Genomic DNA, 17,329 nt, shown 5'->3' with positions numbered 1-17,329 from the left:
TTAGATGGGTTTCAGTAACAGGGATGAAGACCAGGATGTGAGGTTTCTGTATTTAAATCTAGGACTTTCAAGGAGATTACTTACTGCAGTACAAAACTTGTGCTTAATTTAAACTAAGATAAAAATGAATCACTGTGAACCACTAGCGCAGATTTTAGAAACAATGCTTTAATTAGTAATGATAATAGTAATTGATAGTTAAAATATCCGGGTGCTTTGGAATCAATAAGACCCGTGCTTTAGCGCTCGCATTTCCATAGCTCATAGTTATTACGGTTATTACCCAAATGTCTGCGCCTCTTCCCTCTGACTCATTTCTTTGTTCTCCACCATTGTAGAGCCTAAGTCATTTTTAAAGGAATAACAATTGAAAGAGTTGCTTCTGATACACCTCAAGGAAACGCTGAGTTCTAAATTGGTTTAAAGCTACTTGTCCAGGCAAATCAATGTCGATTTAACTAAGCCTGTGCTGAATTGACCTAAATCAATTCAAACTACCATCATAAGTGGAACAAATCTTAAACTATATCATGGAATAGTAATAATTGAAGATCATGCTCTACTTTTATAATTGTGGAAATGTATTTGTAAACAAACTTCTAAGAAAAAGGAAATGTTAAAATACTGTCAGCTTATCCATTCTCCTTCCCCTCTATAATTTTTTTAAAGACTTGATTATAGAGCTAGCACCAGCAATAGTTGATTTCATAGGAAATGGATTGATCTTGAACCCTGAAGATGGGAAAAACACATATTAACACCTAGTGATAATTATTTTGGAGATTAACCTACAAATTACTTACAAAGATTGTGAATTCTTTAGAAGTTTTTTCAGATAAACTGGAGGTTAGGTCACCTTCCTAAAACTTTACCTGTGTTCACAAGATTGATATACTGGGTAAACTCCTACAGATTGAACTATGATGACAGCATGATAACACATATCTTTTCTAAACATTTAGATGAAGAAATTAGTAAGAATCAATGTAAAAATTGATAACATACCACTGAAAAGAAATGGCAGAACAGAATATCATGTGTCCTAGGTACCTTAGGAATGAGTTGTGATTCTGTACAGTGGTTTTCTTTCAGAACGCTCATTAAATATTTGCTTATCATGTTTTCAAAAAGATGATGTTGCAAAGAATGTACTTAAAACAACAACAACAACAACAACAACAACAACAAAAACCTAATGAAAGAATGTCAGAAGAAGAAAAAAAGGACATTTACTTAATGTAGGTCTAACCACGATGTTCCATAAAAGCTTGTATCCAAATAAAAGCAACAGAAATGATAAATATACTTCTAACTTTTTGGAGAAAAAGAATCAGTTTTAAAGCATATATTTAAGTTCCTTCATAAAAAAAGATGTTCTATAATGAAAATGCGATGATATTTGGGTCAGGTCTGGCTCCAAATTCTAGTTCAGTGAGACTTTTATCAAATTATGTAACAGCTCTGAGCTAGTTTCTATAGATAAAATGGAGGCAATAATGTCTACTTTGTAGTTTTAAAAAATTGCTTTATTGAAATTATTATACTAAGCTCATTTAGTATATAACTCACTGGTTTTTAGCATATTCATGAAGTTTTGTGCAAGTATCAGCACAATTTAATTTTAGAATATTTTCATCACTCTGAAAGCCATCTTATGCCCATCAGTAGATCCTCCTCGATCTCTTCCGTCCCCATCATACCTCCTGTCCTGGGCGACCACTGATCTGCTATACATACAGACTCGTCTATTCTTGACATTTCGTACCCATGGAATCGTATATTGTGTGTCGTTTGTGACTGGCTTCTTTCCCTTCAGTTCACTCATGTTGTAGCATGTACCAGCATTCGTTTCTTAAACCAAATAATATTGGGTTGCATGGGTGTGGCACAGTTTGTTTTTCCGTTCATCAATGGGTAGATATTTGGGTTGCTTCCACTCTCTTGGCTATTATGAATAACACTGCAATGCATGTTTATGTATGAGTTTTTCTGTGGACATAAGCTTTCATTTCTCTTAGATGTACACCTGGAAGGGAGAATTGCTGGGCCCTATGATAACTTTGTGTTTCACTATTAAAAATTTCCCAAGTTTTCCAAAGCAGCAGCACTATTTTACGTTCCTACTGGCAATCTATGATAGTTCTAGTGTCTCCACATCCTCTCCAATCCTTGTTATTGTCTGACCGTTTTATTTTAGCTATTTCAGTGGATGAGAAGTGGTATCATACTGTGGTTTTGGTTTGCATTTTCCTAATGACTAATGATAGTGAATATTTTCTTAAGTGCTTATGGGTGATTTGTACTATCTTCTTTGAAGAAATGTCTATTCAGATCTTTTGCCCATTTAAAAAATGGATTGTTGTCTTTTTATTACAGGAGTTGTACCATAGTTCTTTATAAACTAATATGTAAATTTATATAAATATGTATGTATATATAAACACATGAGTTGTTAGAAGTCTTTATATATTCTGGATGCAAGTCCCCTATCAAATGTATGATTTGCAAGTATTTTTGCCCATTTTTAGGGTTTTTTTCCCACTTTCTTTGTAGTTATGTCCAGCACAAAAGTTTTTAATTTTGAGGAAGTTCATTTATCTATTTTTTCTTTTGTCACTTTTACTTTTGGTGTCAAATCTAAGAAACCATTGTTGAACCCAAGGTCATGAAGATTTACTCATTTCCCTCTCAAAAGTTTATGATTTTAGCTCTTACATTTTAGTCAGTAGTCCAATAGAGAGTTTTTATGATGACAAGAAATAATGCATGCAAAGCATCTAGGTCAGTGATTGGCACATATCAGTGCACAATTAATGAGAGTCATTCATACTTCTCTGAAACCAAAGTGAAAAAATATGTCCTAGAATATATCTTCAGATGCCTCCCACGATACTATTGTTCTTATTTTTTTGCAAGGAGATGTAAATAACAGGCATGTATTATCTTGAAGGTATTTCTATAGATATTTGAATCATTATAAGCTTTTATTAATAAGTGATTTAAAATAACAAGAACGCAAAGAGGTGGAAGAAAAACATAAGACAACACGTTTGAGCAGATTTAAGATTCTGCTACTCATTTAAGTAAAAAATTTGTAAGCATAAAGATATGCTATAGTATAATTAAAATATTCTCTTTGGAAAGTATATTGATGTCAAGAACATTTGGTCTATATATAATAATCATTTTACTTAGTATTAGTTTTCTTAAGATATCACAGAATGGTGCTATCTTTAGTGGTTTAGTTTTCTTTTTGGAAATAATATTTTGGTGGGTTTTGTAAAACTTGGATAGATTATCAACAAACATTTCTGGACAGTTTAGTAAGTATTTTAACGAAAGACATGGTGAGAAGTTCGTGATGGTAAAGTGACTTTTTACACATTGCTTCCTTTTGCAGTGGCGCATTTTTTTGTCTCCGTGTTGCATTGCTTCTCTATGATAATTGGAATATGACATAGGCAGGTGTTGGCTTGATAAACTTCGGTATGTTCAGATGGTTTCATAAGAACCAAATATTTATTAGAAGAAAATGACTTGATTATTTCTGAAACTAGACTACTACATGCAGCAAGGTGGAATATGAAGGACTGTTGCTCCAGTACCTGTACCAGCCACGGATACGGGAAGACTTAGGCTCTGAAAGCAACGATAGTTCATAGTTCACTCTAAAGAAAATACAGTTTGTATTATAAATATACATTCACATTGAACAGAAAAGTATACAGATCGGTGAAAGAATCCTATTTTACCCCATCTGAAAAAGGATAATCCCTGTAGGTCATTGACGGGGCAGTATGAAGAAGGCTTGGAGTGCAGCTGCAGCAGGCTTTGAATAAATAGAGGATTTAATAACATTCAAATATTTGTCCCAACCTCAAAGGACACCCTGAAATAGAACTCACTCTAGAGTTGATATGTTGTCTCCATATAAGTTCTGGTGGCACTTGCCCAGGGATTTCCTGGGGCATTTAATGTGTTCCACTGACTCTTTAACCAGTGCACTTACGGTAGCTCTTTTTGACTGGGATTTGGCTTCAGTCCTTTATAAATAATGTCAGCAGAGTATGTAAGAATGACAAACTCGAAAATAGGAAATGCGTATTTAAATCTCTGGAAAATCTTCTCCATGGTTTGGTGTTCTTGGACACATGAGAGCAAGGTTTTGAAAGGATTAATTAGCTTAGTCTAAACTTTCCTTCAGACTTCAGGACCCTATCTCACTCTGAGTGTGCATGCAGCCAACCCTCTTTGAAGTAAGGATTTTATGGAAACATTCTTTAAAATGTTAAGATACATGTTGGGTTTCAACACTTATCCTACCTCAATTATAGATGCTTTACTGTCTTTTAAAGGAATAGATCATTTTCTAGAGTCCTTAGCAGAAATAACGATCTCGCGATGGAAAGCTGTTGATAATATTTTGGTAAAAAGGAATCCAAAACAAGTAGGTTTATTTAGCCATTAAAAATGTTTTCAGGGACCTGCATGTGGATGGTTTAATGGAGAGGAAGCCAGTATTTTAGGAAGTCTTTAAATGATCATGCCTCCATAAACATAAAATCAGCATAACAAACAAACAAAACAAAACAAACAAACAAAAACAAGAAGAGGGAAAAGGATGTTGGGGAGCAATCTGTCCCCTTTGGAACACAAAGATCTTTCAGTCATGGGGGGATTGGAATAGAGTGTTTGGGTAGTGGAAAAAAAATGTTTTAGCATGTGGTAATGAGGTTAAAAAAAAAAAAAAGGCAATGGATGATTACTTTTCTCCACCAAGGCTCCTTTATCCTCATAAGCTCAGACAGTGGTCAGCCGGTAAGACACCCCTCCCTGTTTTATCCATCCCTTAGCTATGTTCTTTGACAGAACTGGTTTATACAGCTGGGTCTTTGTTAAGCTTCAAGGGAAATACTACAGAACAGCAGAGAATATCGCATAGTACCTATAAAACGGTAAATGGTAAACGCTATTGAAGTGCTAGATGCCAGCTTGAAAGTTTTTGATGCTTTGGTTGGGTTAGTTTTCTTTTATGGATTTGTAAAGAGAACCCCTTTAAACTTTTTGTGTTTTTGTACTGACAGATTTTATGGTGATATAGGTAAATGGATTATGTTAATCAGTGAAATTTCTTATCAACTCTATCTTAAACAAAATAAGAAAGAACTCAGCTTTATTACCGACTAAAATTATCTAAAATTAGACATTTCTATGATAGTGACATAGTATTTTAAAGAACGTCTACGTTGTACGTCCTTAGCCATAGAACTGAGAGAAAAGAGGAAGTAAATAGGAAAACCTATTTATTTCAGAGAGTTTATCTATATGACAGACTTTAAATTTTTTAATGGAAATTTGATAGTGACATTCCTGTTAGCCCTGTGTGAAATCTGCTGTAAACCTTGTAGTGAGATCTTTTTATGTCTTCATACTATCCTATCTGTATAGGAGTGTGATGACTTTCTTCTGTATGGTAAATGGCATATCCTTTGAATTTTTATTTCAGGGGCAAGAAACAGGTAGCCTTTAGTTTACTACTGAGCAGTTCGTACCCATTTATAGAAAAGAGCTAACATTCCTAATTTGTCCACAGTGGCAGTAGGAACCATGCTTTTAAAGTTCTTTCCCTCTAAAAACAACAGGGAACGTGCTAAAACCAAAAAGATTAATGGGGGAAGAAGATAAACAGTTAAGACGTAAAATGAGTTTAGAGGTCAAGCTAGAAAAATAAGAAAGCTTATGGATTTAATTCATATTCATCCAAGCAAAGAAGCTTTGGCATGAAAGGAACCAAGAAGAGGCTCAGCATTCTTAGAACATCAGCCATAGCTGCATCCCGCTGTTTTGGAGTTTGGGTTGATAGATGCTCATCGTCTTTGGCACTGCACCCTTACTTTTGGACTTTTCATGATTATAATGGCAAATTCTTCATTTTATCGGGAGGTTCAGAAAATTCGTCTGTGCCTCGTATGCCTGTCCCTCACATCAGAAGTTTTCCTAGGAAAGATTTTTGCACTGTATATATGTTCTTTGCTGTCTATTTTGAATATAACATAAATATTTTCTACTTCGTTCATTTTTCAACAGCTGTTGTAGGAACAAGCTGTAACCAAATCTGTATGGGGCGTGGAAAGAAAGAGTCCCCTAAATTGGCCCCAGTTTAACAGTTTATAAACTTTTCCTTGTCAGGGTTATCTGGATTCCAAAGAGGGTAGGGGTCATAATATTTTTCTTCGTTGGACTACTTAGACAGTCATTCTCCACAAATCTGATGCCAATGTTCAGTATTCCTTTTAGCTGTGAGCCTCCTTTCTCATTTCTGCTGGGGGAAAACACACACACACACACACACACACACACACACACACACACACACACACATACACTATTCTCCAGAGGTTTGCTTTTGAAGGCTTAACTTGCTTGATTTCACAATGACCTTTGAAAACAAAAGAAATTAAAACTAGATTGGTTACTTAATTATTTTTGTCATCATTATTAGATCCTAAATAAATTAAACATGCCACAGATTTTATTTCAAGACATACACCATGCTAAGAATAAGTCATTTTTGATTATGGAACAATTTGCTATTTATTTAGACTTAGCCAGTAATGTGAGAGGGGAGAGAGAGAGCGTGAGTGAAGGGTGGGCACTTTAGGAGGAAGCTCAGATAAGGAGATAGGAGAAAGGGAGAGAGGGAGGCTCAAAATAAGTACTTAAGGATATTATTTTGGAAAATAAAATTTTATATCCTATTTGCAGTTCTGCCATAGGGAGAGTCTCCTGGGAGAGTCAAAATGACCAAGTCATTAAAATAAGTGACATGATATTTTACAGAGGGATTAATATCATTAAGCTAAATAAATATTCTTTCCTACTTAAAACTGACGTTTTTTTTGTTTTTGAATATGCACCTCACTTGACTAGTGATGTTCATAAGTGAAAATCTATTTTCTTTCACTGTGATTATGGTGAACTATTTTTATAGGTTATTATATATGACCACATATATGTGCATATACGAACATAGACACTCATATCCTCATAAGAACAACATGAAAAAAATTGGCATTATTTTGGAAAGCAATAACTAAGAGATTAATGCTACTCACTGTAGTAGTAATATGTAGGAAGTACATTTCCTTTGGCTTTTTTTTTCCTTTAGTTTTGGCTTTTTTTTTTTTTTCTTTAGTTTTTATGGGCTAACAATTTGGGAGGAGTTTGCTTCTGTTTTTTAATTTTTTTCTTCAAAATACATAAAACTTTCAACCAGTTATTTTAAATTAGACAGTGAATGAAAGTTGTTAGCATATGATTATGATTAAGATGGTGCTGTCCAATCTTTAATAGACAGGTTCCATAAGAAAAGAAAGACTGTTAATTTCCATTAACATATTATTAGACAGTAAAGTCTTCTCCTCCCACCCCTCTTCTTCCTGTCTCTCTGCCTCTGCCTCTTTCTTTCTCTGTCTCTGTCTCTGTCTCTCTCCCATGCACATGCGCACGCACACACAGTTGCACGTGTACACAAGACACAGGCACTTCTCAAGCTTCCCTGAAAGGTTCATTCAAGGACAGAACAATAGAAATAGAATTCATCCCTGTTTCATTACCACTTATTCTGATAGCAGAAAAGATGGTCCCTTTCCAGGGATTCTACAGACAATTTTTAAAGGTACTTCTTTAGAGATCTGGAGAATAGATATGCATTTCATACAATATTCTTTCACTATTCTATCCAGCTGTCTATAACCTGAAATTTATACATGTGGCAACCATGTGTCTCAGAAAAATCTAAAAGGCTTTTGATTTTTTAGACTTTCTTTATTTCTTTAACTCAGAAGCACACAACACCTTGTTCAACAATTCGTCCCAACTTTTGGTTCAGGGAAGTGGTACTCATACTAAATACAGTTTTGTTTTGTTTTGTTTTTAAACAATTGTTACTTCTTATTAAACTCTTGATAAAAGAGTTTTATAGCATGTGCTAGAAGAGATAGTTTTTGTTAATCCCTAGATTTTTTTCCCTCCAATCCTCTATCTGTCCCAGGAATGGAGTATGTGGCTACTCAGTGCTCAGCTTTCAGACTCACAAGGAGCCGAGCATCTGGGGAGACTCAGGAGGTGAGCACTTTCACGCTGACTCAGAGACCAGCCGTATGACTCCAGTCTGGCGCTGTCACGCCTGGTTATGGAAAGGCAAGAACAATGCCTCCCTTGAGAAGGGGGAAAAAAGTCTAGTGCAGTCACAATTTTGATGTAAAATTTAAATCATCCCTCCACATCCTGTGGACTTGGAGCTGTCAGAAAGGCAAAACCCATACTCAAATGGAAAAAGCTTTTTATTTCCTCAAAAAGTATACCCTTTCTAGCTGTAATAACAAGTTTTAGAACCACAAATCCTAATGCTAGATTATTCAAAGTAATTTATAAATAATCAGCACAAAAGGACTTTGACACTTTTAACCTGTAGATGGCTGAAGGTTGAATGTTCTTTTTCTGTTTATTTCTGATTAATGACAAATGTATTGCAATACATGAATTATATAATTCACAACAAATTAACAATTATAGTTTTGTATTGTTTTCTTCCAAACTTCTGTAATTGGTCATTTTGCCCTGAACTTAAAAGAAATTTCTCTTCCACATTTAAAAGTCTTAATCATTTTTTATGTTTTCTTCAGGTAGTTTTGGTTGAAATTTAGTGTATTTGACAATTTAAAAGATTCTGTGATCAAATGGTTAATAACTCAGACTGAGGTCTTTCTATTTTTGAGTCAAGGAAATAAAATTATTAATAATTATTAAACAAGTCAAATAAAGTTAGGATTTTTTTAAAGTGGAAAGTGCTTATTACTATATTCTTGTGTTGTAAATCATGAGAAAGTTTCAGCAACTTTTTCAAAAAAATTCAGAATTCTGTAAAAACATTTGCTAGCTCTTCTCTTTATGAAAGTGACTTTGTATTTCGGAATCATAAATGTTCTTGTAACCAGTTTTCCTTCAGTCTTGTCAGACTTAGAATGAATGCTAACTTTTCTAACTATTAGAATATTTTGGAATGATTACAGTACAGTGTAATTAAATTTAATACCCTTCCTACCTTTTTATTTATCAGGAATACTATTGTTTTAGGCACTTAGTAAGTGTGGATTCATGTTAAAATAACACAATAAAACATAAAGATGAGAAGTTTTAGCTGGCAGAATCATTTGTTTAGACAAATTTTGGCTCTAGATCCCAGCTATTACGTTACTCATAATAAAGCAATCTCTTTATTTAGAAAATTTTCTGAGAGTCTTCATCCAGTGACACATGGTCTAATTTTGGAGTGAATTTTCAGTGATTTGCAATTATTATTGGAATAGTAAGAGAAGGAAAGTAGAAAAAGAATCAAATTTTGAGTTCTGAATCATCGTAGGATGGAATTTTGCTATCATAAACTGTTCCTAAATGCTTACCTTTGGTTATCTGTCTGTCTTGTTTAGAAAACAAAAACAAATGGACTTTTAAAGTTACTTTTATTGCTTACTTTAGGCACATTAATTCAAGCATTTTTGAAATATCCTGTGTCCAACTCATAAAGAGGCACTGATTCCTTTCAGGTACTGAAAAGAATTGAATTCTATTACTAAGTCTTCTCTCTCTTTAACTTCTGATTTTTTTTTTGTTTTGTTTTAATTTTTGTTTTCCACTCCTTTGGCAAAGAACAGTGTGCTTCCTCATTTTTTGCTTGTTCTTATTCTTCCCTCCATCTCTGACTCTTTGGTGGGCTGGACAAGGCTGGAGAAAACTATTTAGTAAGCGCAGAGATGCCAGTAAAGAGAAGGGCAAAAAGGTGTTGAAGAAGTTAAGAGTGGTGCTTTTCTTATCAGAAAGAAGGGATGGTATAATGAACTACTTGATCTCAATGCAGAGAACATCTCAGAAACTAAACATAGAACAAGGTAAATACAGGGAACAGCCTTGGTAAAGGTCATTTTGAACCTTCTTGGTGACTATAACAGTTTATATTAACACAATTTTAAATACAGTTTAAACTTTTATATCATATATTAAAATTTTTTCTGTAAATTGAAATTTTATTTCTGAACAGAATAATGAATTTATTGTTAAGCAGCTGTAGCTCAAAAATTACTTTTGTTTTTAGATTTCAACGTTATGGTAAGTTTTGTTTATAAATACCAGTAGAAATAAGTTTCTACTCTGGTGAAATGTATACTAAGGATTACAAGGGAATCTAGTCTTATTTACTACTCTGTGTTTTCTGTTTTTATATTTCTATGAAATCTGTGTTTCTACTTCCATTTATAGTGTATGCCAGGACCTGATGAACTTGTTCATGCTTCTAAATAACAATATAATGAATGAGGTCTTTGTATGTGGGAAGCAAAGGGTAGAGAAGTATAGAGATTGGCATGTTCTGTATCAGAAACTGATAGCAAAGAGGATTTATAGATAAGAGAAAAAAATTATACAAGTTTGAAATACTGCATGTTTACAACAAATAAAATTTCAACTTAAAAGCCTTCTGAATATTATATATGACAGACTCGTTATAAAATTTACATGGAATGTTCACAAAGTAAACACAAAGCTGACTCTTAGAAGGAAAATGAAGATGTTCAAAACATGTAAGAGGGAAGAAGAAAGCATGAACCATAAAGTATGAATAACAATAATTGAAATTCATAGATAAGAGTAACAAATTATTTTTTCTTAATAAAACAATATGCTAATTCTGTGTAATTCTATGTTTATATATCACACAGTAGTGTTCGTTGTTTCACTCATTTGGATCAAAACCTGTCTCTTCATGCTAAATGTCTATGTTGATAACCCTTATTAGATAAGTAACATTCTACTGTGAAATATCTTTGATAAACGAGTTTAATTCCTAATCTTGATTAGCTTTCTTTCAACAGCCTTAATTACAAAAGAGACCAGACAAGTAAATGTAGATGTCTCAAACAAACAGTCTTATTACTAGAAAAACTTGAGGTTCATAACTTATAGAAAAATAGTATGAACTGTGGATATGAAGGACTGATGATTTTTATTTTATTTTTTAATACCCCGTATTTATTGTTCGCTTAAGATGCATCCCTTCAAATATTTTCTATCACTTCAAAAATACATTCATAGTGCTATGCTTAAAATTCAACATGAGGGAGTAAATATTAAAAACAAGCATTTAGGAGAGCAATTAGTGGAAGTTATAAGTTAAATAAATGTCATGGTCCAGAATTTTTAAAGTTCATATTCAGAATGTTTATTTTTGTAGAATTGTTTAAAGAATAATTATGCTGCTTGCTTATCACTTTGACTTCTCTGTCTTTTTTGTTAATCCTTTTTATACACTGCTCCCCCAAAGTAGGATGGACTGCAAGATTTCCTCCCCCTTGCTCTATTTTTTTTCCAGTTTTTCCCTTGGAGAGACAATTCTGGGCTTGAGCTGCTGCCTATTACAGTGCGAAGACCAAATAGTGTAACAAAAGATATTTAACCAATTTATGACTCAGTTTCCTATTTTATAAAACAAGAAGAATAAAAATACTGACTTGGAGCATTGTGGAAGAAGTCAATGAGAAATAATTACAATTATTGGTTAACGCTCTACTTGTGTTTCAGAGAGCATTGTGCCTTAGTTACTTCCACGAGAGTTCTGCATTTTCTGATAACCTGCTATTTCTTTTTTAAAATCTCACAATCAACAAATATTTATTTCTAAAACTGAATTTCATATTTTCTTCCAAATTGGCCTTTCTTTCTAATTTTTATATTTTTCTTATTAGCAGTATTCTCTAAATTATACAGTCCAGTAATCTCTTTATCTTTGAATTATCGCACTCACTCATTCTCCTTTCCTGGTCCCTACCCTCAACCTTCTATCAGTTGCTAATTTCTGAGGGTTTTTCTTTCTAAAATACAATTTTTTTGATGGTGTTAATCTGTGGCTCACAAACCATCACCAGCTCCCTTCTGCCTTCGGTTTCACTTTCTAAAAGTGATAGTATTTAATCCGAATCACTCTCTGGCCCCTGCCTTTCATCCTTATATGCATTTACTTCTCCTAGAATCTCCTGCTTTAACTAAACCATTCAACTCACCATCCCGTAACTTTCTATAAATTTCTTTAATTTGTTAATGTCATTTTTCCTGTCCGGCATCTTCTCTTCGTCTATTGACATTGGACCCATCCTTCATTACCCTGTTGAATTCTTGTAATTTGTAGGAAGCATTCTCTGATTATTTTAGTGAGAATCCTCTCTCTTTTGTTTGTCTTTCCTAGTACTCACATTTATAAAAAGTCATTTACCTTAAAATATTATTTATTGATTTCTTAATTACATTGTTATCTGCGGGCACATGGTAGTCTTTCAATAAATGTTTTTCCATTAACGAATGAATGGATGAGTGGGTATATGACTTCTATTTCCATCTAAACTGTATTTCCTTAACAGTGAAGCAGAAGGGTCTTCATTTCTAAGTTGCCTGTTTCCTCCACAACATAAAGATAAATTGCCTGGCACAAAATAGACACTCATGCAATTCACTTATTTATTCATGAAAAATACAGTGTGTGCCAACTATGTGCTAGGAATTGTGCTTCCACATAATTAATTGTATCTCATTCAGCATAGAGGATTAGACTATTTGCGGGGCGGGGTGGTACACAGCACAAGTTGGAAAGACCTTTATCATGCAATCATATCTTTAGCATTAATCTTGGAAACATCAGGTGAAATGGTTGCAAATAGACCTGTACTTACTGAAATCTTATTAAGTGCAAGACATGCTGCATGTCATGGGGAATTTCAGAAATTTGAAAAATTGTATCCTTTCTTTTCAAGTGTTCGTGTTCTAGTTTTAGACACTTTGTACTAAGAAGTAAAGAAAAAAACTATTAAATGAGTGTCACAGGTTATACTGATGTTCAGTTTTTCATGTGGACTAATAATATGAGTTGATGATGTGGTTTGAGGTGGGGTGAAGTCACTTCAACTGTGACGGTAAGGGAAGGCTTTGTAGAAAACTTGGAATTTGAGTTTGTTCTTTATGGATTTTTTTTTTTTTTGCATTTTTAAATACATAACTGCAAACCTTAAAAGAAATAATATCATCATTCCAAATGAATAACCAGTAGAAGGCACTGCTTCCTAGGACTTTATCTCTGACTTAGTCAAAGGTTAAAGTATCTAGAGAAGGAAAGAAGCTATTACATAACGAAAGCAATCCCTATTCTAAGTCTTCCATTTTATGTTTGTTCCATATCTGAATTCCTTTCACTTTGCATGTGCTTTCATTTTTTAGAATTGCATCAAAGAACATATTCTAAAGCAGTACATAGGTGATTCCTCAGTAATAGCTTTGGTATTAATTAACTATGTAGCAGTCTTCCATAAAGTTACTTCATGTTTATGGTTTTTTACATACACATTTAAAAAGTCACTAAGATTGTTTTCACGAGTATTTTACAAACCTAATTTAACCAGGTTTACCAATTCTTTTACATAGAACTTATTTAAAAGGATACTGTTAGCACTGGGATGGATTTCCTTTATTTCTGACAATATTAAGACATTTTCTAAGTATGTTTGTCCTGTAAGACTAGATCTTACAACTTCTCATAGTTAGAATAGTAAGAGAGTTGGTTTTAGATGGTAGCTTTTATGAAACAAGTATTTGTTGACAAACAACTATCTTCAGAAAGGATTCTAAGTCCTGGGGATGTAGCTGTCAACAAAAATAAAATCTCCCCTCTTGGGTCTTATAGTGGGAGAGACAGATAATAAATAAATATGTTGGAGGGACAAGGTGCTAAAAAGAGCAAGGAAGTGTTGGTTTAGGAAGAGCAATCAAGGAAGACTTCACTGGGAAATGATGTCGGCACTAAATGAAGAGAGAGAACAGGCAAGGGTATATCTGGGTTAGGATGGTTTCAGATTGAGAAAATACCAACTGTGAAAGAAATACGTGTACACCATAGATTAGTTTCCTGTTGCTGTTGTAACAGCACAAGTTCAGAGGTTGAAACAATACAAATGTATTCGCTGACAATTCTGGAGGTCAGAAGTCTTGCAATCAGGGTGTTGGCCAGGCTCATTGCTTCTAGAAGTTTAAGGCAAGAATCTATTTCATCACCTTTTCTAGCTTTTAGAGGCCACCTTTATTCCTTGGCTCATGGCCGCAATTCATCCATTTTCAAAGCCAACTGCATAGTATTGTTCAGTCTTTCTCTGATTCTGATCCTCCTGCCTCCCCTCTTAATAGGGATCTTTTTAATTACTTTGGGCCCACCCAGAATATCCAAAATAATCTCCTCATATCAAGATCCTTAACGTAATCACATCTGCAAAGTCCCTTTTGCCTTGTAAAGTAACATATTCACAAGCTTCGGGATCACAATTGGGACATCTTGAGTGAGGAGTGTTATTCTGACTAGTGCAAATGGCTTGCAGCCTTGACTGTGCATTAGAATCGTCTGGGAGCTTTAAAAAATTCTGATACTCTGTCTCCACTCCAGAGCCAGTAACATTAGAATGTCTGGCAGTGGGACTCAGGCAGCAGTATTTTTTAAACCTCTCCATGTAATTCTAGTTTGAAGCCAAGGTTAAGAATCAGTGGTTTAGTTTATGTTGCAGTCTCGTACCCTTTACCCTACCCCTAAGTTTGCTGCACATGTCTGAGTACAGTTGGGGACATCCTACTTACAGAGTGATGACAGTGCACACAGAGAGCCCTTAGCCAATCATCAAGGACTCCAGGAGTTTTTAAATTACTTTCACATGTGGACTAGAGTTGGCCTGATTGTGCAGATTGCTATGAGGACAAGTAAAGGAAAAATGACTCCATGTAAAAGCAAGATGGCCCTATAAGGGAGGCTGTTTCTTATCTATTCCATGCATGTAACTCAGCAAGTCCAGGAATGCTATAGACTAAAGATAGGATTTAGTTCATATTCCTTGATGTCCTTTTTTCCTAAGTCAGCTTGAAACTTAAATTCACATTGTACTTTGTAAGACTATTTCTGCATCTTTACTTGTATCAACTCTTCCTACATGAAATTCCCTCTCCATTTATCCCAGAGTTTCCATTTGATCTCTTTTCCCCCCAAATCCACTTGGTCAGCCATTCCCAGAAATATTCCAGGACCCCTGGTCCTCATGAAGCCCTCAGGTGTTCAGCTGTAGGGCCAGTCATTTGGCCCTTAACCTGAACTGTCTTTCATTATTACTTCTCCAAGTCTTCTCAACCAGTGCATAAGCTTTTTAAAGCAGAGAACTTGAATTACACGTTTTTATTTGCATTAGATAAGCGTCTTGCCCATAGTAAGTGATCAGTAAATGGTGGTTGATGATTTGAAGGTTCAAATTAGACATGTGTTTTTGCCCTGAAATTAGACATCAGTTCTTTCAAGAAGATTTTTCTTGTTCACACACAACGCTGAGTTAAAGATTCTATTATATCATCATAGCTCCACAGGTTAGTTTCACAGTGGATTATATTTGTCTGTCTCATGTCATATTCTTTGAAGTCTGAGTTTTATTCATTGGCAAGTCTAGCACCTACCACAGGAATGACAAAATCATCTCTGGATGAATACATAAGAGCATGCTGGAGCCTAGATCCTCAGATTGTTCCAAGACAACCTTGCACTGCAACACAGCATGTCACGTAAGCAAGCTCAGGGATTGGAACCCTACGTATCCCAGATAAACAATATATGGAGAGTTGCAGTGACTTCTTTTTTTTAATTATTATATACTTTCCTATATTATTTTTTTTCAAGAAGATGAAACAATTGTTAATATGCATGGATAAAACAGAATTTCAACATACATAAAACAAACTTTGACAGAAAGTAGAAACGTACAATTCCAAAGGTAGAAAATTTTTCAGTAGTAAGAAATTTTTTTAACACATATCAAAATACGTCTCAAAACAAATGAAAAGGAAAACAAAATTTCCAAAACCTACAGGATGCAGCAAAAGCAGATGTTAGAGTGAAATTTATGCTATAAATGCATGTCTTAAGAAAACATTTCAAATAAACAACATTATACCACAAGGAACTAGAAAAAGAAGAAATTTAGCTGAAATGTAGTAGAGGAAGAAAATAATAAAGAAAAATCAGAAACAAATAAAATAGAGACCAAAATAAACAATAACATAACATTGAAAATACTTTTTTTTTTTTTATTTAATGAATGAGACTTTCTTCCTGTCCAAGATGAAACAGTTTGGTAGATGAACAAAAACTCAAGAATTAACATTATTGGTAGTTTGTTATCAATATTTTTAGAAGTACTGTGAGTCAGACTAAATATCAAGCAGATTGATAGCTCTCTACATAATTTAAGTATTTGCCGTTTTTTTTTCTGATTTAGTAGCCTATTTTTGAGCTGTGAGCATTTTTATTGCCAAATATTGTTCAATCTTTAAAACCTCTTTTACCTGAGTTGTATAAAAATATTCTCAACTCCGGCACATTAAGAACATTCTGTAAGTATCTGAAAATGAAATTGAAATAAGCATGGAATATGTAATTGTTTAGGATCAGGTGCTTTCTGGCATCACGACTCCTTCATGTTTAGTGTTTTAGGCCTTACGCTTTTTGCTCCGTAGAACGATATATATATAGAGAGAGAGGCTGTTTATCCAGTGGTATAGAAAGATAATTTAGATATTGAAATGACTAGATGCTTTGAGGAGAGTAGCAGTGTCTTAACTATTTACCATATCTACCTTATGTCTACTTTGGGACTTTCAATTTTCATAATCATTATTAATAATGCTATTAAAAGAGTAGAAATCAGCCAAGAAGTCATGCTTTCTGAAGGTCATAGAACTGCATTAACTTAGGAAAGGCCAGCTGATCTAGCTTTCTGTTTTAATAACTCAGACTCTAGCTTTTGCCAACAGCCTGGAGTTTTTGGACAGTAAGAGACTTATTGTACATAAGACTGAGGTAGAGACCGGAATACCAATTTATTAATTTCACCAGCAGTGATAATGCCTACACAGACCATAACTACTATGGCTTGTATGCTAAATGCATAATCTCCTTATAGTCAAACTAAATGTAAAACAAGAAATAAAAGTCCTTTTATTGATTTACTCTGATAAATCACAAAGACCTTAAATACTTTAAATCTGTTCTGTCAGCCCATTCTCTACGTGACAGTCAGAAGTTTGCTTGGAGAGCACGGAAGCAGGACAGTAGAAGTTAATATCGCTAGTGTGTAGAGTTATTACATATAGTTTAATTTTTCAATTTGGTGATAGATGTGGTGTTGCCAATGAGACTAGGACTATTCTAGCT

General features: G+C 34.1%; 1 protein-coding gene across 39 annotated transcripts in view; it reads left to right on the top strand.

The window, feature by feature from the left end:
- The window catches only part of SOX5 (SRY-box transcription factor 5), a 964,448-nt gene that overhangs the window by 603,899 nt on the left and 343,220 nt on the right, over positions 1 to 17,329 (top strand). The window contains exon 1 of one of the 39 annotated variants that reach the window (XM_044385177.3): positions 9,154 to 9,608. The exons of the other annotated variants lie outside the window; for them this stretch is intronic. The gene's annotated coding sequence lies outside the window, so the exon portion shown is untranslated. Of the gene's footprint in view, positions 1 to 9,153; positions 9,609 to 17,329 lie in introns of those variants that run through there. 39 annotated transcript variants of the gene reach the window in all.

The sequence above is a fragment of the Ursus arctos genome, unplaced genomic scaffold (genome assembly GCF_023065955.2).
Source record: "Ursus arctos isolate Adak ecotype North America unplaced genomic scaffold, UrsArc2.0 scaffold_26, whole genome shotgun sequence".
Lineage (NCBI taxonomy): Eukaryota > Metazoa > Chordata > Mammalia > Carnivora > Ursidae > Ursus > Ursus arctos.
Note: the sequence above shows the minus strand (reverse complement) of the source record. Positions and strands in the feature narration are given on the sequence as shown.